The sequence below is a fragment of the Pipistrellus hanaki genome (assembly GCF_964339955.1).
Source record: "Pipistrellus hanaki genome assembly, chromosome: 9".
NCBI classification, from domain to species: Eukaryota; Metazoa; Chordata; class Mammalia; order Chiroptera; family Vespertilionidae; genus Pipistrellus; species Pipistrellus hanaki.
The window spans coordinates 24,284,771-24,312,758 of record NC_140511.1 but is presented as its reverse complement, the minus strand read 5'-3'; the positions used below and the strand labels follow the sequence as shown (position 1 = coordinate 24,312,758).

At 37.6% G+C, this 27,988-nt stretch overlaps 1 pseudogene across 1 annotated transcript; it reads left to right on the top strand.

Annotated features, from left to right (window-relative positions):
• LOC311627621 (small ribosomal subunit protein uS2-like) lies at positions 1 to 27,988 on the top strand (annotated as a pseudogene). Its single transcript has 3 exons — positions 1 to 65; positions 1,324 to 2,111; positions 27,809 to 27,988. The product of its transcript is annotated as a small ribosomal subunit protein uS2-like (transcript).

Here is a 27,988-nt window from a genome sequence, read left to right as displayed (position 1 = left end):
ATGTGGAAAAATGCGAAGCACCAGTTAGATTTGAGTTGCCAGATGGCAGCTGCTATATTGTCCAAGTAACAAATTTCATTATTTGTTCATAGAATTTGTGTAGGTACTTAGTTGGATGCCATCGGTATGCACTTCATAATGACTTTCTTTTCCATGTTGTTTTGCATTTTTTGTTATAGGGAATGTATAAAGATAACTGAAGAGAGAAGATATATTTTCACCTGTTCGTGGACCAGTGATAGGCCAGACTGGAATTCCTAGTTAATGAGCCATGTGTTCATGTCATAGTTCCTGCTGCCCCCTCATCTAAGGCAGGATCACTGCATTTGAAATGGATGATGTTATTGACATTTCTGTCTCTGTCTCTGTCTATCATAAAATTCACAGTTGCACATTGTGAGTCTGTGTGACAGTTTAAGTAGACTTCTCTGTGTAGAGGAGGAAAAAGCTTTAGCAACAGTAAAACGTCTAACACTGTGTCTGTCCTCTTCATATATATACTATATTTTTTACTCTCAAAGGTAACTATGTTTCATATTAACATAAGGGTTTCAAATAAGAAATACATAATCTGACTTCAAAGAAATTGCAGGAAGAAGCCTGGCAGAATGTCAGATATATCCGCATTTAAAAAGCAGAGGATATCATTTTAAGAACTTGAGAAGAATAAAATTAATTCTGTGTAAAAGTGTTTTCTACAGCTTCCTTGGCATTTCTCTTCTTGAAATTTTATAGCAGGATGTATTTTATTTATCAATAACAATGTCATTGTTTAAGTCATATCCTAGAAAATTACACTCAATGTGTCTAGAACTTTAGATTTAAAAAGATACTTTTTAAAGTGTTACGTATGTAAATTATCAATCTAACTTCTAAGAAATAATATTAACTTTAGTTATGGAAAGGAAACTAAACCATAGAATATTTAGCCACAAAGTTTTTAGGTTCTATCCTTTCTTAGCTGCAATATCCTAAACAAATGTCTGCCTTACCTTTGGAGTAAGAAGTCATGAATCAGGACTCAAACCAGCAGTCAATACTGAATGCATGAATACAGGAAAAAGTGAAAGAATCTGTGGCAGGAATCCATCTATTCTAAAAGCTTAGAAATATTGCATACATAGCACAGATTACACAAATAATGAATGGCAGAACCAGGATAAACATCTTGACGCAGGCTCTATATTCCACCATGATGCTTTCCTAATATGTAGTCATTTATTTATTGCTTTTATGTAAGTAAAATTATATCTTCTTAGCCTTTCCACACTCCCCAGAGAAGGGCCCATATGGTATTTTTCTTGGTTCCCACATAACGTAAAGGGGAACATTCACAATTTCCAGAGCCCTTGATGTCCTGCAAATGGAGGAGGATGGTGTCCTCCAATCCCTTGCATCAGAAACCCACTTAAGTGGCACCAACCTTGACTTCCAGATGGAACCGTCCACTTACGGAAGTAAAGTGATGGCACCTGCAAGGTAAGTGTGAGGAAAAGCCGGGAGAAGCTTCTGCTGGTGGCTCTGCCATTGTTGTCTCTGAAAATCCGACTGATGTCAGTGTCATATCGTCCAGGAATACCGGTCAGCTAGCTGTGCTGGAATTTGCTGCTGCCACTGGAGCCCCTCCTATTGCCAACCCCATCACTCCTGCAAGCTTCATCAGCCAGATCCAGGCAGCCTTCCCGGAGCAGAGACTTCTGTGGTTACTGACCCCAGAGCTGACCACCGCCTCCCACAGAGGCGTCTTATGTTAACTGGCCTGCCCCAGCTCTGTGCAGCTCTGGCCACAAGGGGGCTCACTCAGTGGGTCTTACGTGGTGCATGCTGGCCCAGGAACCACTGTGCATGTCTGTCACCATCTCCCACGAACACCCAAGGGAGGTCACACCTGATCTTTACATCTGCAGAGACCCTGAAGAGACAGAAGGAAGAGCAGCGACCCCTGAAAAGGCTGTGACCTAGAGGAATCTCAGGGTAAAGGGATGGCTCCAGCTCCTGAGTCCATGGCTGCTCAGCCTGAGCTCGCAGACTGGTCTGAGGCGCAGGTGCCCTGGGTGCCTATTCAGCAGTTCCCTACTGAAGACTGGATGCTCAGCTGCCACCCAAGGCTGGTCTGCAGCTCCACTGCTCAGGCCAACGAATGGGGAGGGACAACCTCTGAGTGGGATTTTTTAAAGACTGATTTCAGAGAGGGAGCGAGGGAGAGGGAGAGAGAGAGGAACATCAATGAGAGAGAATCGTTGATCATGGCTGCCTCCTGCACACACCACACTGGGGATGGAGCCTGCAGCCCTGGCAAGTGCTCCAAACAGGCATGGAACTGAGACCTCCTGGTTCATAGGCCAATGCTCAACCACTGAGCCACGCTGGCTTGGTCCCACTGAGTGGGTCTTACACTGTTCTTCCACAAACTATTAAGATAAAGTTTGTAGAAAATAAATAGCCACTAAAACATCAAGACATATAAGAGCCTAAGTGACTGAACATCCGGTTGACTGGTTGCTATGACATGCACTGACCACCAGGGGGTAGACAATCAATGCAGGAGCTGCCCCCTGGTGGTCAGTGAACTCCCCCTCCTGCCAGCCTGCTGCCCCCTCACCCCTTCCCCACTGCAATCAGCCCCCATCATCAGCCAGGCCGAGGGACCCCACCTGTGCACAAATCCGTGCACCGGGTCTCTAGTAACTAAATAAAAGAAATAAAATAATATCTCCTTAAATTTTAGGCATGCCTGTGGCTCAGTGGGAGAAGACAAAGTTAAAGCACGTAGGCATGTTCTACTTTAAAGAACTGTATAAACCAGTATACCCAGAGTTAGAATGTACTGAGCAGAGTTACAATCATACCACGAGCAAAAACTTGTTTCAGGTTTTCAGACTTTCAGTCACTTCATTTCTATATCGGACAGCCCGTTCCAGAGTGCGTCCACAGTAGCCTGGCTCTCCCCACCTCCATCCCTACATTAGAGCCCTGGCCACGCAGCCGAGGAGAGGAAGGAGGGTGATAAGGTTCAGCGCCGGCTTTATCGTATGTAAAACAGGAGGGTACACGGCAGAGAAGAATGTAAGTGGGATTTAATTAGGAGGCAGGAGAAGTCAGAACGCCGGCGACAAGAATAAATCAATGCTTTTGATCATGGGACCTTGCAGAGGCTCCGCTGCTCTTGTAAGAAGGACCTGGCACAGGCGCCTGCCCGCGGAGGCCCAGACCAGCTGGGTGGCACTTTGCACCGCAGCTGGCAGGGGCGCCCGCGATGCTCAGTGGCCGTGCTGCCACCGTCTCTCTGCTCATTAAAACGGGAGCCACGACATGGTTCCTCTGCTGTGGCTCTTCTTAGAAACAGCCTCTCTGTTCTGTTGATGTGTGCACATTGTATAGAAAATGGCCTAGAAACTGGAACATAATAAAGTATAGACTCCCTGAAAGCTGTAGGAGGTGAACATGGGTATGATCTCTTTTGTGCTGGAATTAAATAGACTCTCTGAGACTATGAGGTTTTCTGTGCAGTTTAACTGAACCTCTTCTCCATGCTTATAAATTGCTGAGTATTACTAATTAGCAATTCCTCTAAATAAGGACAAGCCGGGATTACCAGGGTGACTCATGTGTAATTGTCTTTGAGATTACTGATGTCCTTTCATGCCAGGTTCTCTCCATCTCATAAAACGATTCCAGTGTCAAATGGTACTTTGCCTTTGGACCCATCGCTAGGATGTCATTCGTTTTCACAGGAATTATCATTGCAATGGCATTACTGCCGCTGTTCTGTTATTTCAAGGGTGCCTAAGAAACACTATGTTGGCCTGAAAAACATTAGCTGGAGAAGTGAGGCTTTGTAACCAGGCTGTTTTCTTGGCGTTCCTTTCGTGTGGCACAATTCCTGCCCCTCAGGACCAGTCCCTGATCTAAGAGCCAGTTACAGCACATACATTAGGCATGTACTCTGCTTGTGCTGCTGTGTGCCATCTACAGTGGCTGTGAAATAGGTGCTAGTTTCTGCAGATCTGAGGAAGTCTCACGTGGTATTTCCAGCACACTGTATTTGTGGTGGAGAAATTCTCGGTAATCAAGGTTCAAGTCTCCATTTGTCAACAGTTTATTTTCTAGTGAAACAATCACAAAGCCAAATAAGAATTACATGTGTAGCGATGAGAAAAGGAAATAAAAATTGTAAGAAATAGTTTTAGAGATGAAATATTATGTTCAATATTTAGTGTGTCCAATGTAGGCCTTTGCAGAGTGCATCCTACATGTCAGTTATGTGCTAATGATGTTTCCCAGCACACCTTGATCCTCATGGCTCTTTGACCTCCTCACTGCATTCACTCATAGGAAATCTTGTTTCTGTCACCTTAATCTCAAATACTGCTACTCATGATAAATAGGTTGAATGTCTTCTTGATTGTGTTTTTCAAACTTCCTCCTTTATCTCTGCCCCTAGGCACTGGCTCTTCCCCTCCCCTACCTTATCACAGCGTCCTTTTACGTCATTTGTTTGCAAGGGGTTCATCTAAAAACACACAGTACAAAAATATTAATATAAAGTGGACAGCAACATTGATATCAATAATAATGTAAATAGTTTCCTTTTCATTTATTATGGGCTAGGCATGGTTTTATGTTGGGAATTTATGTACATACTACAGTTTAATCTCAAGATGTAGATACTGTTGTTACGACTATTGGGAAGCGAGGGGGAGAAAAGGCAATAAAAAACGGATTTCTTAAGTTGTCAAAGATGAAAAATGAGAGAGCTAATATTTGTACCCAGGTGACAACATTCCAAAGAAAATGCTACTATAACCAAACAGCCAAAATACCTCCTCTACTACTGGTGTCATATTCTGCTCCGATTTCTAAAGAGGGACTTACTCCCATTCCCAACCAAACAAGTCCGTTTTTCATATTTAGTAGATCAACCAATCTTTTTCCCTTCCTCTGTCTTCCAAAAGCCTCCTTTTCTTCCTTATCTCTTGCCTCCAAATTCAGAGGAGGGATTCCAATAAGTCCGGGAATGCAAGGCATTCTCAAGACATGTTATTAGTTTAGATTTTGTCCCCTGAATTAAGTTGGGCAGACGAAAGAATCTTTGTTGCTAGTTTTGTTGCATACTTAAGAGGATGCTCTTTCTCTCTTTTTCTCTCTTGAAGTGCATGGTAAAAGGAAACATCCCCTCCAGTTATTGCAGGCAGATTGTTAGTTTAAATTTTTTTTTTTTTTTTTTTAACTACAACAAAACCAGCAGTAGGAGGAAGCCATCACAGGTGACTGCAGATTAAAGACAAAGAAAGGACTGCTCCCCAAGGACAATCTTGTTTCTTTAATAACAAACCTGGAGCGCACACGCTTTCTTCCCATCCATTTTTTTTTTTTTTCATAAATCTCTCCTAAATATTTTCTTTTTTAACAGAATTCTAAGTGTTAAAAATAAATCTTTGATAGAATAATGAACTTGGAGCTCAATATAATTCCTACATGATGGATCAAAATTTCTCATAAAATCATAACATTTTGTATTTGGAATAGCACCCTATTTTATAGGCTGAATGAGGTAAAGTTGTCGTCCGACATATATAAATATAAGCTAAGATAGGAACCTTATTATTTCAGGCAGAGCCCTTAACTTACCTAAATAACAGATCTTTCTGTCTCAGATAAATCTGTGGCTCCAAAAGCATGTTTTAATGAAGTTAAAAAAACAAACAAACAAAAAAAAAAAACAGCTTTAAAAAATCTTTATTGTTGAAAGTATTACATATGCCCCCTTTTTTCCCCCATTGATCCCTTCTAGCCTGCCCCCTCTCTCACCCCAGGCCTTCACCCACCTATCGTCTGTGTCCATGGGTTATGCATATATGCAAACACGTTCTTTGGTTGATCTCTTCCCATTCATAACCCTCCCCCACCGTCCCTCTGAGGTTCAACAGTCTGTTCCATGTTCCATGTCTCTGGATCTATTTTGTTCATAAGTTTATTTTGTTCATTAGATTCCAAATATGAGTGAGGTCATGTGTTACTTGTCTTTCTCTGACTGGCTTATTTCACTCAGGGTAATATTCTCCAGGTCTCTCCATGCACAAAGTTTTTTGATCCCTCCCAGCAAAAGAAAACTATTGGACAACTGTGAAAGCTGTCAGGCTATGAAAATTTCAAACTCCCATTGGCTTCATTTTACAGAAATCTTCAACACTACCATGAGGATAACGGGCATGTCCTCCTACTTTAAGCTGGGCATACGTGATTCACTGGCATTTGCCATTGGCAACCTTAGTTGAAATATTCTGTTTCAAGGGTGCTGGATATCATACACACATTTAAATATGAATATGAACAGTATATATATATATATATATATATATATATATATATATATATATATTAGATTAGGTGCTCTGTTAAAGTAGCACATGTCATAGCTCTGCTTCATAGCTTATTTTTAGACCACTTTGATTTCAGAGTTCTGATATTTGGACTCAAAAGCATGTTAACTGAAACTGAAATGGGGGAGGGGGAAGCTAATGTTAAATACTTTTGTAATTCCTTGCACATTCTAACTTCCAACCTGTTATTTTACACTGGCCTTTAATTCCTCCATATCCCTGTGTTTATTTTCCTTTTTCCCATTTGGACACACTGCCAGTATTGTACTCACAAATTCCTCTAAGCCTATTATTATCACTCTGTCTAATGTGTGTTGCACTTTTTTTTTTTTTTTACTGCTTAAAGTATTACATATGGCTTCTTTTTTCTTGATTGACCCCCCCACCTCTCTCACTCCCCAAGAACAAGCTCCCCTAACCCAGTGTCCCTGTTAATTGGTTATGCTAATATATATGCATATAAGTCTTTCCTTTGGTTGATCTCTTACTGCCTCTCCTGCCTTCTCTCTGAGGTTGGACAGTCTAATCATCAGTGTTTCTTAGTCTCTGGATCTATTTTTGTTCATCAATTTATGTCGTTCATTATATCCAACATATGAGTGAGATCATGAGATATTGATCTTCCTTCAACTGGCTTATTTCACATAGCATAATGCTCTCCAGTTCCATCCATGCTGTTGCAAATGATAAAAGGTCCTTCTTTTTTATAGCAGCATAGTATTCCATTGTGTAAATGTACCACTGTTTTTTAATCCACTCATCTGCTGATGGGCACTTAGGCAGTTTCCAAATCTTAGCTATTGTAAATTGTGCTGCTATGAACACAGGGGTGCATATATCCTTTCTGATTGGTGTTTCTATTTTCTTGGGATATATTCCTAGAAATGAGATTACTGGTCAAATGGAGGTTCCATTTTAAATTTTTTTGTAATTCTATACTGTTCTCCACAGTGGCTGCATCAGTCCGCATTCCCACCATCAGTGCAAAAGGGGTTCCTTTTTTCTGCATTCTCACCAACACTGTTTGTTGATGAGAGCCATTCTGATAGGTGTGAGATGGTACCTCATTGATGTTTTCATTTGCATCTCTCAGACAATTAGTGACTTTGAGCATAGGGAGGCAACCAGTGGCTGTGGCAGGAACTGGGTTGGCAAGTGGGTGGAGCCAGGTCAGCAAGGCAGGTGCCAGCAGGGGGCTCCATAATTGCCCCACACATGGGCCCTGACCTCCAGCCAGGCCTAGGGACTCTACCCATACACAAATTTTGTACACCAGGCCTTTAGTGTTTGTATATATGTCTCTTGGCTTTCTGCATATTCTTTTTTTTTTTTTAATATATTTTATTGATTTTGTACAGAGAAGAAGGGAGAGAGATAGAGAGTTAGAAACATCGATGAGAGAGAGTCATCCATCAGCTGCCTCTTGCACACCCCCTAATGGGGATATGCCCACAACCAAGGTACATGCCCTTGACCGGAATCGAACCCGGGACCCTTCAGTCCTCAAGCCGACGCTCTATCCATTGAGCCAAACCGGTTTCGGCTCTGCATATTCTTTTTCAAAGTGTCTATTTAGGTCCTTTGCCCATTTTTTAATTTGGATTTTTTTAATCTCCCTTTTGTTAAATTGTACAAGTTCCCTATAAATGCTGGAAATTAAACCCTTATAGGATATAGCATTGGCAAATATGTTCTCCCTAATAATGGACTTTTTTGTTGTTTTGTTGATGATTTATTTTGCTCTACAGAAGCTTTTTATTTTGGTGTAGTCCCATTTGTTCATTTTCTCCTTAGTTTCCATTGCCCTAGGAGCTGTATCAGTCATTATATTGCTTTGACATATGTCTGATATTTTGATGACTATGAGGTCTCCTGCACTGCATCCAGCACAGCCAGGGGTGAACCTGAGGAGGGGTAGTGAAGGATTAAAAAAGACAGACAAGAGAAACCAGGTGAGGCTAGGTGGGACATGTTCCCGGATGGAGAGACAGTGCCACAGCGTGCAAGCCAAGTCTTTATTTTATAATCAGATCCCACTAGGCAAAACATGGTCAAGATGTTTACAAAGTTTCCATGAGTTTCAAATCTACTTCATTATGTGCACCTGAGAACTCTATCCAGCTTTGTTTTGGCAGCACTTGCTGCACCTCCAGCAGCCTACAACACTCAGCTACCTGGGACCACAGGTTCAGACCATAAGGTGAAGATAACAACCATAGTCTTTGGCTATAATTGTGCTGGGAGGGCTTTGCCACCAGAGGACCGTGCCTCTAATTAGCCCGAAGCTTGAACATGTAGCCGCTCTCCACAGTCTTCTAAGATTTTTATGGTTTTCCATATTACATTGATCTCCTTTAACCATTTTTAGCTTATTTTTGTGTATGCTATAAGTTGGTGATCTAGTTTCATTTTTCTGCATGTATCTGACCAATTTTCCCACCACCATTTATTGAAGTTATGGTATTGACTCCATTGTATGCTCTTTCCTCCTTTGTCAAATATTAACTGATCATAATGGCTTGGGTCGATCTCTGGATTCTCTGTTCTGTTCCATTGGTCTATATGTCTGTTCTTGTGCCAATACTGGGCAGTTCTGAGAACAGTGGCTTTGTAATAAAGCTGGATATCTGGTATTGTGATCCCTCCGACTTTGTTCTTCTTTCTCAGGATTGCTGTGGCTATTCGGGTCTTTTTTTTATTCCAGATGAATTTTTGATGAGTTTGATCTAGGTCCGTGAAATATGCTGTTGGCATTTTAATGGAAATTGCATTGAATCTATAAATTGCTTTGGTAGTATGGACATTTTAATGATGTTGATTCTACTGACCCATGAACTCAGTATATTCTTCCATTTGTTTATCTCTTTCTCTGTCTGTTTTCTCAATGTCCTGTAGTTTTCCAAGTACAGGTCTTTTACTTCCTCAGTTAAGTTTATTCTTAGGTATCTTAATTTTTTTTTGGTGCAATGGTAAATGGGATTCTTTTTTTGTTTTGTTTTTGTTTTTAGTTTCTCTTTCTGTGAGTTCATTATTGATGAATAATAAAAACCATAGATTTCTGGGCATTGTACTCCTTGCTGTGATCCTCACAACTTACCCATACCCACTCTCTAACTCCTCCAGGTGTTTTTAGATTTTACCGATCCTTAAACTTGACTTACCTTTCCCCAATCTGACTATTGCTAATCACAACCCAAGACACCCTTTAATGACTTCCTCATTCAGACACAAAACATTTCAATTATTTTGGAATTTAAATAAAAACAATACTACTAATAGTAATGATAAAACAAAATCAAATCATTTCTAGATAAGAGAATGTATAGTTAATTCAGTTGTATTTTTTGATCACCTTAGATATACTAGCAACATTCTATATTATGTTTAAGACATTAGAAATTATCCTAAATGGGAGTACACATAATGCCTACTTAAATATATTTTTAAGATTACATTATGCATAAAAAAATATTTGTGATAAACAACGCTAACAACGAATACTTAACTTTGAGCTATTTGCCCTGTACAAGAAAGTGAGAGCTTGTATATAAAGTTTTGGCTTGGGAAATTCTACCAAAAGGAGTTATTTTTATATCCTTGATACTTGATTCTTAAAAGTTATCTTTTGTCTCTTGTCCTACTCAATGGTGTGTTTTATTTTTTCATAAGATCAATAGACTTCTATAGTTTTTACACTATTATAAAATTTTCATTCTTATATCATACAATATTTCCTTATAGTTTTATTATAAGGAATACATTTGTAAAAGATTCCATTTTGAGTTTTGCTTTAAAAAAACATTACAGTTAAAAAATAATAAAACAAACATTAAAATAGATTTTTAAAAAGCTCAGGAAAGTGGCATCAATAAGCCAGCATGACGAAACTCGTCTTATCCAGGCTGCCAAAAAGGAAGGCAGCCTGTAATCACATTTTGTAGCTCCTTATTTTCAAAAGCAATTGTTTCTATTTAAATGGTTTTTGCTTTTGTGAGCTTCTGTGTTCTTGACTATTATTGGCCCTTCTGTCATTTTGAGGGATGGACAGAAAACATTTCTGTACTTTAAAATATCTGAATGGAGAGCTGGCTCCTCAAACAGCATGACATTAGTAAATGTACTTAACAACCTTTTAATAGCTAAGTTGGATGACTCTATGTCTGGCTTTATTTGACTAGATCTAATTTACCTGATGCCTTCAGCATAATTAATCAGATAATGAGCTATTGTGAATGCCATCATTTCATGTCTTGAGAGGGCTAATTGACTGGTTTTGGTATCTTGGGTATATCATGTCATTCACATGACTACCTCATTTTATTTTGCTTTGTTTAAAAAAATGCTAGTATATTATATTTTTAGTCTTTTTAAAATTTACATCTGTCAAGTTTCAATTGATAAAAGAAATAATGTTTGATACTTGCTCCTTTTTACCAAGAAAAAAAAGTCAAAAGAGGAAAATTCAGAAGATTATTGAATGACATTCTAGAAAAGAAAGAAAAAGAAAAAAAAAAGATCCCTAGGAAAAAATAGCATATTTAGATTGTCTCTAAAATTTATAGGTATTCTATTTTTGCAGTAGAAAACTACAACTGAAGACTCATTGCATAACTATAAGAACAAGTTTATTTATAATTTTTACTAATTACATTATATTGTATAATTTGAGATGAATATTAAAATAGAAATGCAATTTTTACTAACCAGGCTAATGCACACATCCAAAAATTAGTGACACTCAAAATTCAGTGACTATATTATGCTGTATTCATAAACTCATATTTTAATTCCTGTATCTCCATTTATATTCAACCTTGATTGTCAGGTGGTCAGTATTTTTTCTACACTGTTCGATAGTCTGCAAACACACACACACACACACACACACACACACACACACACAAACTGAAATTATCCACCCCTTAAATTACAAAATAAATGAATATGACTAGAGCAATATCAAGTCCTCTTTGGTCATAATAAGTGTGTTAAAGTAAGACTGAAGAGAGATGCAGGTGACTAAGGGTGAAATCTGACAGTAAATATAGTTCCAGAATTACCTATCTTAACTTCCTTTTGAAACATCAAATATTTATTTTTTACCTGATAGATTTTAATCTTTAATGTACTTATATTCTCTATCTACCTCACTTGTTTGGAAATCTCATCTAATCTCATGGCTTCAAATACCAACTAGAGGAAGATATCTCACAATTTGTATCTATAACCAGGTCTTCTTCCCTAAACTCCATACTTATATACACAATAGTCTATTTATAGTCATTACAAACTTATCTTGTCCAACATTGAACTTCTCCATTCTTCCAAATTTTGCTTTCTTCCCAATCTCAGCTAAGCAACACCACTTGTTCTCTTTATCAGGCAAAATCTTAGAGTCATCTTAATCTCATGCTTTTTTCCAATTATACATTTAATATGTCACAACATTCCATTACTTTCATCTGAAAAATATATCTAGGATCCAGATAGTTATTTATCCATGTTCAAATCAATCTGATTTGAGTTTCCATTGGTGGTAGCTCAGTTAACTATCATAGCCTTTAGTGGTTAGTAAATTCCACCCATGGCTCACATCACTCTGTTTCTTTTTAAAAAATGAGAGTTGCTTTATTAAAATATATGACAACTCAAAAGATTTACCAGATCAAGTCTTACAATGCCTTTACATATTATTCATAAGGAAAACCAATTTTTTTTAATTACTTACAAATAAGGTGACCTTAACTTCCAAATGGGGCCAGTTTGAAAATGAAAAGAAGCTCCAGTCATAATCACCCTAGCCAACAGATGTGAACGAAGATTGGCTTAGACAAATCTGGACATATGGTCAACCTACCTGAAAGGGCTTATACAGTCTTGTCTCTTGTCACCCCTTTATTCTCACCTCCTTCTGGTAACCCTATTGATCTCTACTATAGCCATACTGGCACCTTGTTATTTCTTCAAAATGCAAAGAGAATCTGCCCATTTTCACAGGCTGTTCTCTTTGTCTGAAATGCATGTCTCCAGAATACCCACCAGTCCTTCCTTTACTTCAGATGTTTTTTCTGAAAAATTGTTGTATGCCAGCTCTTTCTGTCCAAGCTGTTTAGAATGCCAGTTTCATACTTCTTATCCCTCTTCGAGTATTGTTTTCTCCATAACACTTATCACTATCAGATAAACTGTATATCATTTTATTTATTATATGTGCCCTTTCCATCTAGATAAGAAAAGCCTAAGCAACCATTACCAGTCATTCTGATGCGCACTGACCACCAGGGGGCAGACAATGCAGGAACTACCCGCTGGTGGTCAGTGTTCCCACAGGGGAAGCGCTGCTCAGCCCGAAGCAGGTCTCATAGCTGGTGAGTGCAGCAGTCCTGGCAGGAGCCTCTCCCACCTCTGCAACAGATCTTAGAAGCAGTGAACCAAGAGTTAAGGAGTGAGAGGGTCAGGCCAGGCTGAGGTGCCCCCTCCCCAAGTTGCATGAATTTCATGCACCGGGCCTCTAGTTAAAATATAAGCTCAATAGGAGAGTATTTTTGTGTTGAAACTTTTATTCTAATCCATTTGAGATTTAGTTTTATAAGAAGGTATTTATTGAATTTTTAAAACTTGCATAAGCGTGTCTGGATTTTATTTTATCTCTCCCAAACCACACATGTCTGAAAACTCTCATGCTCAAATTCATGAGGTTAGACAAATGCCCTCAATGCCTACTTAATTGAGTATGACTTACTTTAGTACTACTCATGAATATATTTAAGATGTTACATTAAAAATATTTTTGTCAGCATATTTCATTCTTTTAAATGGGAAGATTGATGGAGGGGAAAATGTCAATGAAGGTACTTAGTCTAATATGTTGCCAGGAAACAAAGATTCCTAGATAGGATTTTAAAAGTGACTAAATTTAAAATTGTTGCTTTGTGCTTCAGTTTGATCTTATATCCCAAATGCCTCCAGATATACAAGGGTTGAGGATTTATTAAAAATAATAGCCATATTCATGTTATCTCTTCATGCATGACTGAGTGAACTAAGACACCAGATAGTTTCCTAAAATTCTATTTTATTATTTATTAGGAACTTTCATTATGTCTCACATTTTTTCAGGTTGTCTATTTGAAAAACCACATAAGAGAATAACATCAACGGTTGCTGATGCCTTCTAAGAAAACTGTATTTTTTTCCAATGGGCTCCTAAAGCTAAAAAGTTAGTTATACTTACATCGGTTAAAAAAAAAGATTTTTATAACAGAACTATGTCATATTTTCTCACTTTAGTTGATGGCACTGTCCAAGGTCATTTCAAAAGGGTTCTTTCTTCTACTATTTATATATTTTCTCTCTCCATAAAGAATTACAATAACACTTTGTCCAGATTAAACAAAGAGAAGTCATGTCATTTAATTATTTCCATCTACCCACTTTATTTTTTAGATTAAAAAAGTCCCTTGCATATAAACTTGGGGGAGAAGGGAATCATAAGAGTAGTTGTCACCAAATTTGGTTATCAAACTTTGACTTTGGCTAAAGGCACTCTATGGCAGTAATGTTAAATTTCCCTCATTATTTCTTATCTCTCAGAAGATATCTAAAGAAAGAATTACTGTATCATGAACAAAACATTTTCCTCTATATTCATAATTAATTTTGATCATCCTTCACCATCTACATATTTCCTAAAAATGATATTCACTTTACAATAGATTAACCCATACAGAAAGAACAATTGTGCTCATCTATGACATGTTTCAAAAAGATGTGTTATGACATTCCAGTGTTAATGTGTTAAATTCTTTGAAAATCATCTGTCTCTAGTCTCAAAGTTTAACAGAGATGACAAATATTCTTGGCAAACTTCTGAAATACTTAACTGTCAGGAGTACAATTTGTTAGTTTCTAATTTAATATGCAGTTAAAGGCATTCTCCATAGGCATTGTTATTCTGCAGTGTATGATTTAATAAAAAATGTATATTTAATATTCTGATATTCAAATTTTTGCCTAAATTCTCATACATATTCTTATGTTTATTTATAATATATTGTCTGTAGCTACCTCATCTCAGATGTTCTAAGAATTTTGTGAACATCAAATATTCTCAATGCAGTATTTTCTGATAAAAGGAACAAGAACTTTGGATTCAAAATGACTGAGTTGTTATTATTGCCTCTCGACTTATGTCATGTTTGAAAATTAAATTTATCTCCCTGTGCCTTAATTTAGACTTCTAGAAGTGAAAATTATGCTTTTAATTGTAAACATTTGGAACCACTGAATGTTGTGTAAGAAAAGGGGAGACCTCGTTACTAGTATAATTTTTAAAAAATATATTTTATAGATTTTTTACAGAGAGGAAGGTAGAGGGATAGAGAGCTCTAAACATCAGTGAGAGAGAAACATCAATCAGCTCTCTCCTGCACACTCCCCACTGGGGATGTGCCTGCAACCAAGGTACATACCCTTGCCCTGAATAAAAACTGGGGCCTTTCAGTACCCAGACGGACGCTCTATTCACTGAGCCAAACCAAACTGGTGCTCATAGAAGCCTGGGCCCTGGATACTGGCAGCATCACCCCGGTGACAAGTCCTAGCATCCTGCCTGCCTGGGCCCACGGAGGGAGGGCGGGCTGGCAGGCCTCTAACCAGAGGCCGGCTAGGGCGGCATCACCCCAGCAACAAACTCCAGTGTTCCGTGTACCCCAACCCACAGAGGGAGGAAGGGTGGGCCTCTGGCCAGGGCGTGGGATACTGGAGTCATTGCAGGCCAGGCTGAGGAGACCGTCACCCATGCACGAATTTCATGCACCAGGCCTCTAGTGGTTTGTTATAATTGCCTCTTTGTTCTGTGGTTAAGTGACAAGTCTTCATCAGAGGTATAAGAAAAAAATGACCTGCAATATCCAGATTTAACCTAAAGTTTTAAAACCCTACATGGGTTAAGGTTTAGTCAATGGATTTACTAACTAAACCAAAATAAGTAAACTATATTAATCAATAAAGGTTTATTTTATACTTCCTTTTATTAACAGTTTATACTTTTTAATGAAAATAAAGTGAAGAAAGTATGAAAGCGAATCCTTCCATTCATTGTTTAAGCTTTAACTCTAGGATTGTGTTGTGTATATAACTTTTCTCTTTCTTTTCCCTTAACATTAAATCATAAAAATTGTCTTTATGAAAAATTTTTGTGATACTATAATGTATTTTATAATTTTACTTAATGTTGTATTTTTATTTTTTGTTACCACATAGAATGCTGCATTGCATACTTCTGTATGTCAGTATTTTTTGAGGTATTTCATAGAACGAAAATATCAGAAAATGTTAGCTCATTTTCAAAATGATAATCGCTACATAGTTACCAAATCCATGTATCTTATTACTAATATAAAGACATATTCATGAGCTTACTTTGACAGTGGCAACTGAAGGTGGAACCTCTCATCAATGGATATTATTTTCCCACATATTATGGATTTAATTTTGTCTCCAAAAATGATATGTTAAATCCCTAAATCCTAGAATCTCAGAATGTGATGTTATTTAGAAATAGGGTTGTAATGCAGCAGGTGTGGTTCAGTGGTTGAGCACCAACCCATGAACTATGAGGTCGTGGTTCGATTACCAATCAGAGCACATGCCTGGGTTGTAGGTATTGGCTAGATCGCCCTGGGGGGGAGGAGGGCGTCATGCAGGAGGCAGCAATGATTTTCTCTCATCACTGATGTTTCTATCTCTCTCTCCATCTCCTTTCCTCTCTGAAATCAATAAAAGTCTATTAAAAGGGAAAAAAAAAGAAATAGGGTTATTGAAGATATAAATGACTAAGTTAAGATCATATTGGAATAGGGTGGTTGCTTAAACCCATCTGACTGATGTTCTCATAAGCAGAGAGGAAGATATGAGGACAGATGAGGGGAGAATGCCTTGTAACCACCAGGGCATAAATCAAAATTCCGAACACAGGAGCCAAGGACCGCTGAGGGCTGCAGACAAAGTACCAGGACCTATAAGGAGGCAAGGAAAATTCTCCCATATGGGTTTCAGAGAGAGCGTACGCCTGTTAACATCTTACTTTTGTACTTATAAACTTAAAAACTCAGAGACAATACATTTCTTCTCTTTTAAAACACAATTTATGGTAATTTGTTATGATAACCCTAGGAAACTATGCCATGCAAGCCACACACTTGCACCACCATACTCCACACACACCTACCCACCACACCACACACACACAGTCCCTACCCAACCTTCTGGTTTATTTATAGCACTCCTTATGCATTTTTATTTCCTTAGATATTTTCGCTGTCCAGATTACTAAGCCAAGTAAATCCTTCCTATTCATTGAGCTCACCTGCCTCTGGCCTCCTAAGGCACTGCTCAGGCAGAAACTCAGCTTGCTTCTAAACCTCCAGTTGTTTTTTTCCTGGTTTGTTTATTTCAAAGGCATCAAGTCTCTGTATTTCCTGATCCCCTATAAAAGATCTCAATATCTTTCTTTTATTGGTTTCTTCTTTTAAACTCTTCATATTTGATGACCTCTCACCTCTGGATCTTCTCTCATTTCCCAAAAGTCTATTCTAACTTTATTGAAACATTCTTTGAATCAACATTCTAAAAATACATCCCAATTAAATTTTGATTATTTTGGCCTCCTTCTAACAAAAATATTTTACATAAAGATAAAAAACATAAGAGAAGTGATAGTATTTTATTTAATGGAAGAACTATTTTTTATACATTAATTAAAAATATTTTGCTGCTATGAGGAATCAATACTGAGCTTATTTAAGGAGTTATAGTTTAGATCAACTTATTATTTATATTTGAAGCCACTTTTTTCAACTGAGATGTTTAAAACTGAAATTTAATAATAATAAACTGCCACATTATTTATTTTAGCTGATTTATAGCAATGTTTAGAAAACTGAAAAAGTTTATTAAAATAATTTGCTGCTGTATTTGTTATCCAGACCTATACATTTTGAAGCTGTTTAATAATTTCTTTCACTCAAATTTAAAATAAACCTCTAGTGGTCTCTTATTCAAGGCTGGTTGGTACAAGGTAGAGGGGGAAGGCATCTCCTCCGTTAATTTTATTAAACTGCCAGGCTTCACAATCTAAGTAAAAAACAGCACCGTTCCAGAAAAATGCCTTATCAAAACAAGCCTCCTAGACTCTTCCAACACTGCCATTTCTGCATTCCTTGGATATAAAAACTATGAGGTCCCCACTATTTGTATTCATAGCTTTCTCAAAGGTAAGGAATTCATTTGGAAATATCTAGAAAGAGATATTCACCTTTAAAAGTGTCCGCCCAGCCGAAACCGGTTTGGCTCAATGGATAGAGTGTCGGCTTGGGGACTAAAAGGTCCCGGGTTCGATTCCGGTCAAGGTCATGTACCTTGGTTGCAGGCATATCTCCAGTAGGGGGTGTACAAGAGGCAGCTGATCTCTCTCATGGATGTTTCTAACTCTCTATCTCTCTCCCTTCCTCTCTGTACACCTCCCCACTGCCCTGCTAGCAAACAACTAGTAATTTAGGCTTTCACTAACTTTGGGAGTGAAGATACAGGCCTCTCTTCTTCCAACAGACTCCACATGATAAAGCTTCTCTCTCTTTGAAGGGAAATGCAGGTAAAGTTTTTCTAATTTCAGGGTCACTCTCCAGTAATGAATCTCATTGCAAGTGCAGGTACAATCTGTCCCACTCCATATTACGCTACAAAGATTGGGGTTTGGGGAACTGAAGTAAGATGCTGCTCTAGCTGCTGATTTGGCAATGAGTAATGAAACGTCTTTGTCTGGCTCAGAGGCAGGGACTTTACACACAGAGGCACACATATGTGCAAGTGTGTGTGTGTGTGTACGTGTATGTGTGTTTGTATAAACATACACTGAGTGGCCAGATTATGATCTCTGAACACATAATAATCTGGCCACTGAGATTATGAAGCCTGGTGCATGAATTCATGCATGGGTGGGGTCTGGCAAGCCTGGCCAGGGGGAGTGGACATGGGCTGTTGACAGGCCTGCCTGCTGGTCGAAATCCTGGTCGAGGGGACAATTTACATATTACCCTTTTATTATATAGGATATACACTCAGTGGCCAGATTATTATGCATTCAGAGATCATAATAATCTGGCCACTCAGTATATACACCATGTAAATATATAGTATATGTTTATACAGTATACCCAGTATAAATATAAAGGTATATAAACACATACAATTAGCAGGCTCACTTGTTAGCTCATGACTAAGATAAAAACTCAGACCCTCTATTTGCACAGGTCTGATACAAGTCTATAATACTGATACGGGTTTAAGTTTGCTTTAGGCAGATATATAATAGGGAGTGCCCATTCAATCATACTGCTTTATAATGTGGAATTTCCTGATTTTGAAAAATGGGTTGTGGTTATATCAAAGACTGTCCTGGTTCTTAGAAAATATACATGGAAGATTTAAGGAGTCAAGTAGCGTGACATCTGGAATTTACCTCAAGCTGTGCAAACAAAATATTTCAAAAAACATTTTAAAAAATTTATAAAAATGTTCACATTGCTCAAACTGGGTCAAGGGTATAGAGAGCAGGGAACTCCGTGAAAGACCACAAGGAAAGCCTAGTGGTTGGGCATAGCTAAATGTATCAGACTTCCTACCTCACTGTGACCAAGGCTCAGTAATGCCTCGCCATGGGTGAATAAGGAGGATAATAAGACATGCCTTGCAAGATGGGAACTGATTAGGATTTGGAACAATTGATGATGAAATGCCTTAGGACTGGTGAGCACAGCAGAAAGGACTTCTTGATGGGCAAGCTATCAGTCTTGACAAGTAATCTGTTCCATTGGTTCAATCTTATCTCCCCGGAGTGGATATTTCTGAGGGAAGGAGCTAAGACATTTAAGCTTGATCTCAGTATTAACACTGGGACAGGGAATTACGTTGGCTTCAGTTCCCATCTTGTAACATTTTTATACTAAAATTTTAGCAGACTAAAAATGTGTAAAATATGCATGAGATTCTCAGCTGTCCATGTAGTCATAGGGGTACATTATTAGGTAATTGCAAAAGCTGTCTAAAATTAGAGACTAAATAATTAATAGATGAGCATAATTAAAATAAAGGCCTCTATGAGTTTAGTTATTGTAATTTCATAGCCATCCAATACCAGCATAGAATAATATCTCATCCTCATTTTCTTGTGGTTAAGTCAAGTTACTAAGCAAAATAGTCAACAATCCCTGTGACTCTACAAGTAGTTCATTTGATTTAGTGCAGAACTTAGGAATCAAGTATGAGTTCACAAAAACATAAGTTTTAGGAATACATGTAAGCCACACAATTGTCTTTCTCTGTATGACTCTGGTACCTCTATGCCAGAGCATAGAGTGAGTGTTTGTGCGCCAGAGTTTGTGTGTTGTCCCTTTAAGAGGATGCCTGGGTTTCTGTCATCCTTCTGTCTCACCTGAGTGGACAGACTCCCACTGATTTCTCACAGCCAGATGTCATGTGGGTTCCTCTTCCCAGCACTAGTGCTCTGAGAAGGGGAGCCTGGCAGCTTGGTGCTAAGAAGACTCATTTCTCAGAGAGGGCACTCTGCAGCTCAGCTATCCCTCTGGATGCTTAGCCCACATGTGGGTGTGGGGCCAGCTCATTTCATGCCTCTGTCCCTCCTCCCATCTCCACCTGGTTGATGTCTTCTGTAAACCTTGGGTCATATGACTTCTGTTCACCTGGCAATATTATATGTGAATACATAAGTCCTAGAAAATCTTGAACTTTTACACTGAGTGGCCAGATTATTATGATCTCTATATGCATAATAATTGGGCCACTCAGTGTATACCCTATCTAATAAAAGGCTAATATGCAAGTTGTCCCCTTGACCAACTGCCCAAATCCCCTCCCCCTGGCAAGGCTGGCCGGACCTCACTTATGCACAAGTTCATGGACCGTGCCTCTAATATATATATCTAGTGAGTGGCCAGATTATTATACATTCTGAGATCATAATAATCTGGCCACTCCATTTATAAAGTAAAAGGAAAACAAAAATAATGACAGTTAAATATTTTTATTAGGACTAAATATATTATCAAATGATAAAATATTATCTTAACATATACCCATTATATCTGATGTCAAAATGAAAGAACAAAAAAATAAAAGATGTAAAATGACATACCTTGCAAATAATAACCATAAATAAACTGGATTAGCTATTCTGAAAATAGTCTCACAGATTTTAAACTAAATAAATGTTTAAAAAGGGAAATTTTATAATGATAAGAGTCAGCTAATGAGACAGATTTAGCATAAGAAAAGCCTAACATGCAAATTGTCCCCTTGGGTGGTTGTCCAACCAGGAGTTCAAGCCAGAGACCGGAATTTGACTGCCTGCTATGACCTGTGCTGACTACCAGGGGGTGGTGTGGAGCATGGCAGCCATGTGATGTGGTGCTGGCAGTGAGCAGCAGTGGAGGCGATACTGACTCTGATAGGCCCCCACAAGAAAAGGACTGCTGAGGAGCCAAGCCAACATGGGTGCGAGTGGGGGCCCGGGTGCTGCCCCAGGGCCCAGAGGTCAGCTGGGACCTGCCCTTCCACGCCAGACACTCAACACTTTGATTGTCTGCCAGGCTTAGGGACCACACCTGTGCACAGATGGATTTTGTGCACCGAGCCTCTAGTAAATATATATAAACCTAACAACAATGTCCCAAAATACATAAAAACCAGATGGTCAGAATTAAAGAAAAAGTTAGATACTTAGGCACTGAGTTGAAACTTCATTACCCTATTGTTAATTCTGCCTAACAATTAGGCTGTTCAATGAGAGAACAGAGCAGTTGCATGACACTGCAAGTCAACTGGACCTACTAGACGTCTGTAGAATACACCATCCAACAGCCACAGAATGTACATTCTTCTCAAGTGTGCAGGATGCATCCTAAGTAGAACATATGCTAGACCACAGACTAAGCCTCAGTAAATTTAGGGGTAAAATCACCTAACACATAATACAGATTGTTTCGCTCTTCTGAGTTCAGAACTTCCCACAAAAAGCCATTTATTCCACTTCACTCAATAAAAATACGTGTACGATAGAAAAAGAAAGCCCCATGCTTATAAGATTCCTTGCCTAACAACAGGTAAAGGCATCTTTACCAACATGCATTTGGACAGGAATATAAATATTTTCAGTGTAAATAAAAAGAAATGGAAGCATTAAATTAAAAATGTTAGGAAAGAATCTAAAATCTCCAATGCTTTGTAAAAACTCAATGTAGAGTTTTTACAATGAATTTTAATATATAATCTTTCAAATGTTATGATATAATTTTTTTCTGTTTCCTCTAATGCCATGTATTTCAATGCCAGCCCACTGAGAAGACTTAGAATGAAAAAGTCAAAAGGAAGCAATAGAGGATAAAGGAAGTATTCTTAATAAATACATCTTATAGAGTTCTTTGAATCCTAATAAAAACAACAGTAGAGTAACAAAACAAAAAAGACAATTTTGAGATAAAGAGGTAAATTTGAATAAGGATTAATTAATATTGAGGAATATTTGTTACTTTTTTAGGTGTTACTGATATGTTATATTAAATGTGTTTGCATATGTATGTGGCTATCATAAGTATATTTGTATATATACATGAAATTGTGAGTTGGTACATACACAAATTGGGGTAGAGAATAGATGAAACATGATTGGTAATTATCGATAATATTTGAAACTGTCATGAGTACAAGAAAGTTAATTCTGCTCTTGACTATGTTTAAATTTTTCCATAATGAAATATTATTAAATGAATGTGCTATTTCTCCTAATGTTTATTTCAAATATTTTTTTACAGAGCTTTTCTATGTTAAATAGTATCTGTTAAGTTCAATTATGGGTCAAGGGTGGATAATGGCCCTCATAAAATCAGAAAACTCTTTTTTTTGAAAAGTACATTAATCATGTAGATAAGCTTAAAAAAATAAAATAGCAATTGCTTTACTTACAGCCATTCCTCATATATGGAAGAGGGATAAGAGTTGGTCAGCTCTGGGTAAAAGGTGAAAGTGTTTTGTTATTAATGAATCAGTCTTTGCAACAAAACGTAATACTGTACTTTTTGTTGTTGCTGCTTTTCTTTTATGTTAATCCTCATCTGAGGATATTTTTCCCATTGATTTTTCAGAGAAAGTAGAAGGGAGAGAAGGGGGTGGAGAGAGAGAGAGAGAGAGAAGTGAGAGACACATTGTTTGTTGCCTCCCGCAAACACCCGCATCAGGGTTACCAGGGTCACCAGGGCTGAGAATGGAATCTGTGACCCTTTGGTACATGGGCTGACACTAACCACTGAGAAACACCAGCGAGAGCTGTAACACTGTACTTCTTAGTTGTACTTGTAGCTTTGCAAAAACCTTTGAAATGCCAAGAACCTGACTAACACCATTCAACATATATATTATTACCCCACTTCCCTCTCTCCTATCCTAACTACTTCTACTTATTTTTATTATTCCCTTTGTATGAACGGTAAATAAAGTGTAATTCTGGATAATCCATGCTACCTTATATACCTAACAGTACTGCGATGCATTTTTTCAGCCTAGTGTGTGCTAGTCAAAGCTTTCCAAGTGGTAAGACACTGCAGGAAATCTGTGAGTTTTCATTCCTGCACTGCCAACTTGAATAACAATTATGATCATTTGAAATGTATTTTATTTGGTTGCCCATTACCCAAAACATCTTTCAAATCTTAAAACCAAGCTGTGCCCTGAAAGCAGAGAGCTTATAACGATAATCCAGAGAATTTATGTCTGTGTTTAAATTCAAAGTGAAACAAAGTTCTATCAATAAATTTAAATCAATAAATGTTTTATGTCTCTATGCCTCTTTATAGAGAAGGTCTTCCCCAAGAATGGCAAAGAAACGGGGTAAATCAGGTAATGCATTGTAGTTAAGAGCATATGAATTTGAAATGGCTCAATTCTCACTTTCCACTTAAAGAGCCAAATTGCTTTGGGAAATAATTTAACTGCATAGTCTGACTATCCTATCCTTAAGAACAGACCTTATAATACTTCTAATTTTAAATAATAACCTCTTCACTTTCCTCCACACAACTATTTGCACTTACCAATGTACAGGGGCCCTTTTTGCTAAAAAATATATATAGTTAAAACATATTTGATTGGAAGAGAAGACAATTTGTATTAGTTAACATAATACCAGCTGCTTTACAAAGCAATGACAAAAGTACGCAATAGTTAACAATGCAGATGCTTATTCTTCACTTTGTTAAAGTCCAAGGAGCTACTGTCTTCCATTCCTGTGGAAGTTACTGTCTAAGGGTCATTCAGGGACCCAGCCTGCTTTCATCTTGTGATTGTACAGCTACTGGTTCTTGTCCTTGCCTTCTGTATCAGGATCCCATTGGAAGATGAGAGAAGAAATTGTGCAGAGGTTTACATTTGTTTTAACTGCCTCAGCCAACAAGTGATGGATGTCACTTTTGTTCACATGCTACCTATGGGAACTGTATGGGCCCCCCACTTAGAAGCAACAGGAATTGGGTAACCAGACCGTCTTGAGCGAGATGGCTGTTTCTGAGTAAAAAGTCTACAGTATAAAGAGTGATCACAAATCTTTGACAGTCAGCCAGCTACAGTAACATTGGAGGAAGAACTGATGTGTGTTGATTGATTAAATTGATTGGGTGACATCGGCCAACAAGAACATGTAGTTTTCAGGTGTGGCTTTCTGTGTTTCAGCTTCTGTATATTGCACTGTGTGCCCACCATCCAAAGTCAGATCTTCTCTTGTCACCTTATATCAGGACCCCCTTCTCTCAGATTGTATGTTTAATGTATGAAATCATAAGCACATTTTGCTTTAAAATGAAATAGACTTTTATAAATTGAAAGAATGCAGAGGACATCTTAATATTGATTGCAGGAACAAAACACTGTACAGTATAACACATGCTGAGCCAAGGCTTAGCAGGCCTCAGCCATTCACTCAAAGGCAATTGCACTGGCATTCCTAGCTAAGTGGGGAAAGAATTCAGTGGTTTGGGAGAGAATACTATTCTATTCTGGAGCATTGTTAAAAGGGTCATTAATTAGTCCAAGGAAGCAATATATTTTGAAAGAACACAGAAAGCTGTTAAAATTAGAGGTGGTCATTAATTTTTGGTAGAGGAAAACTGTTTTAACTGTATCCTCTATCTTTAGCCTAACTTTTCACAATATTAAACATACATTGTAAAGTTAAAATTTATAATTTAGTGAGATGAGGTGCATGTCAAATAAACTGATGAACAAAAATAGATACAGGACAAAGAAGCTTCAAACAGGCTGTCAAACTTCAGTGGAAAAGCAGGGGAGAGTGAGGGGGAAATAGTTCAACCAAAGGACTTGTATGCATGCATATAAGCATAACCAATGGGCACAGACACTAGGGTGGTACGGGCTTGTGCCTGGGGTGGGTGGGGGAGGCCATGGGGAGGTCAACAGGGGTAAAAGGAGACATAAGTTCTATTATTTGTATTATAATACTTAAAAAAATCAATTAATTTAAAAATGTTACAACACTATCTCTGCCTACTTTCATATATTTCCTTTTTAAAATATATTTTATTGATTTTAAAGAGGAAGGGAGAGGGAGAGGGAGAGAGAGAAACATCAATGAGGAGAGAGAATCATTGCTTGGCTGCCTCTCTCATGTCCCCTACTGGGGATCAAGCTCACAATCCAAGCATGTGCCCTTGGCCATAATTGAACCTTGGACCTTTCAGTTCGCAGGCTGATGCTCTATTCATTGAGCCAAACCAGCCAGGGCTACTTTCATATATTTTAGTAGGAGAATTGCTATTTTTTAATATCATTGCAAATTCTTTTTAAAAAACCTTGTGATGCATATACACTGTCAGTTATATGCTAGAAAATAATAATACCTATTGTACTAGAACTAGATCATAGTGAAATTTTGATTTATAGTTCATACATTTTTGAAGTGCACACTTACCAAGAAAGACATTTAAAAAAAACCCACATGTAGACAGAGCTCAAAACTAAAATAATTTGGCCATATGTTTCTTTAAAAAAGAAATTTTACATTGATGTTTATATTGATTTATAATACCAAGCAATATGTCCATTTTAATTTTTACCATTTTAATATAGACTACTTACATTTCATCTTTCTTTCTAAAACAAATATATACAATGATAAATGCATCAAAATATGAACTCAAGAAATCAAATCAGTGTTAGGGTAGCCAATTACATGTTAAATGTTGAAGTAATAAACTTCCACACACCATGAATCACTGAAGTAATGTCACTTCCATAAACAATGAAAATGTACTTTTGCTTCTAAGGACCTATACTTCTACTGTCCAAATGAAAATACCTGTTTCCTACATATCCTCCCAGCAGCATCTCACATGTATATATATAAATGTATGTTCATGTATAGAAGCTTACTTTTTACTACTGTTCTGCATCCTACCTTTCTTCTCTGTCAGAGTTAATTCCATATCTGATTTAATATATTTTGAGATTTTGAGGTTTCATTTTCAATCAGTTAAAATAATTTCCTATTATCCTTTTTATTTCTTCTTTGATCCATAAAGATAAAATGTTTTCTTTAATTTACAAATATTGGGATATTGTCTTCTAGGCAGCTTTCTGGTATTGATTCTGATCTAATTCCATTATGTTCTGAGAATATATGTGCTATTACTTCAAACTGTTTAAATTTATTGAGTCATATTACATGACCCAGAATATAGTCTTTAAATGTTATCTGTGAACCTGAGAAGAATATGTGTTTTGCTATCATTAGAAACAGTGGCCTATAAATGTCAATCAGGTCAAGCTGATTGATGCATTGTTCAAGATATCTATACCATGACTACCCAGTACATAAGTTATTGAAACAGAAGTAGAAAGATTAAAATGTCCAAATGTAATTTAAGAATGTATATTTCTCCTTGCAATCCTATCAAATTTTGCTTTGTGTATTTTGTAGCACTATCTGTAGTTACATTAATATAAATATATTAATATTAATAGTTATTTACATTTATTTTTACTAATATTAATATGGTATATATTTTATTATCCTTTCATTTTTAAAATATTTTAATTGATTTCACAGAGGAAACATAAATGATTAGAGAGAATCATTGATTAGCTTCCTCCTACATGCCTTTTACTGGGGATCGAGCCCACAACCAGGGCATGTGCCCTTGGCTGGAATCGAACCTGGGACCTTTCAATCAGCAGGCCGACATTCTAGTCCCTGAGCCAAACTAGCTAGGGCATATCCTTTCATTTCAACCATTGTGTCTTTATTTTTAAAATGTGTTACTTGTGGCAGTATAGAGTTGGGTTTTGCTCTTTTATCAAGTCAAAATCTGTCTTTAAATTGCATTGTCTAAACAACATACATTTAAAGGAATAATTAATATTGTCAGGCTTACATCTATGATTTAAAAAATGGTTTTTGTTCTGTTCTTTTTTTTTTTTTCTTCTGAACATTTTAAATACATTATCCCACTGCCTTCCGGCAGTCATTTTTTAAAATTTTCTGCTGAGAAGTCGGTTGTTAATCTTGCTATTTTTTCCCTGCCAGTTCAAACCCACTGTTGAGACTCTCTTATAAATAATTTCAGTTTACTTTTCAACTTCACAATTTCCATTTGAATATTTTTAATAACTTCTGTGTCTACTTATAATCCCTATTTGATGTCCCCTTGCTATCATATCTGCCTTTACTTTTTAATCATGCTTTTCCTTTGTTCCATGAACTTATTTGTAATGGTTACTTTGAAATCGTGTTTTGTTAAATCTGATGCCTTATCTCTCAGATAGTTTCTGTCTCCCTTTTTCTTCTATTTTCTGTGTCTTATTTTCCTGCTTTTTCACCTGGGCAATAATGTTGTGATGAGAATGGGAACATTTTAGATCACATGGTATGGTAACTCTTTGTGTGTGTGATTCCCCATCCCTGGAGCTTGTTATTGATTTTTTTTGCTGTTTGTTTGTTTCATGCATGACTGGATTACGTTAGTGAGGTCTATTTTCCATCCCTGATAGAGTTAAGTCTCTGATGATGCTCTACTGGAAGGGACAGTTTTGGGTACTTCACAGTCAGCAGGACTCTCTTCCACTGTTTCTCTGATCCTATCCCATATCCCAAGGTTAACATCCACTACCAAACTGTTCTATTGTTTTCAACAATGCCGTGGGTCATAAATTCCTCTATGAACACATCAATCAAACTGCAGCTCCTGTGAAGGGACAGTCTCTGAAGAGAGTGGTTGACGCCTGTTCTGACCCAAGAGGTTTATTCCCCATCGTCATATTCCTTCATTCTCTCCTGTCTTCCGTAGATCATGGAACCACCATCTCATGAGTTAGGCAAGGTCTTTTATTGGTACCCCAGTATTCACAGTGCGCCATGTCCAGAGCAGAGCCAGCTTTCTAAGAGTGGGTTAAACTGGATGAAGCCCCCAGCTCTCAATCGCACTTTTCAGGAACACAGCCTTAGCAACAGGCCTGTGGGGGCTTAA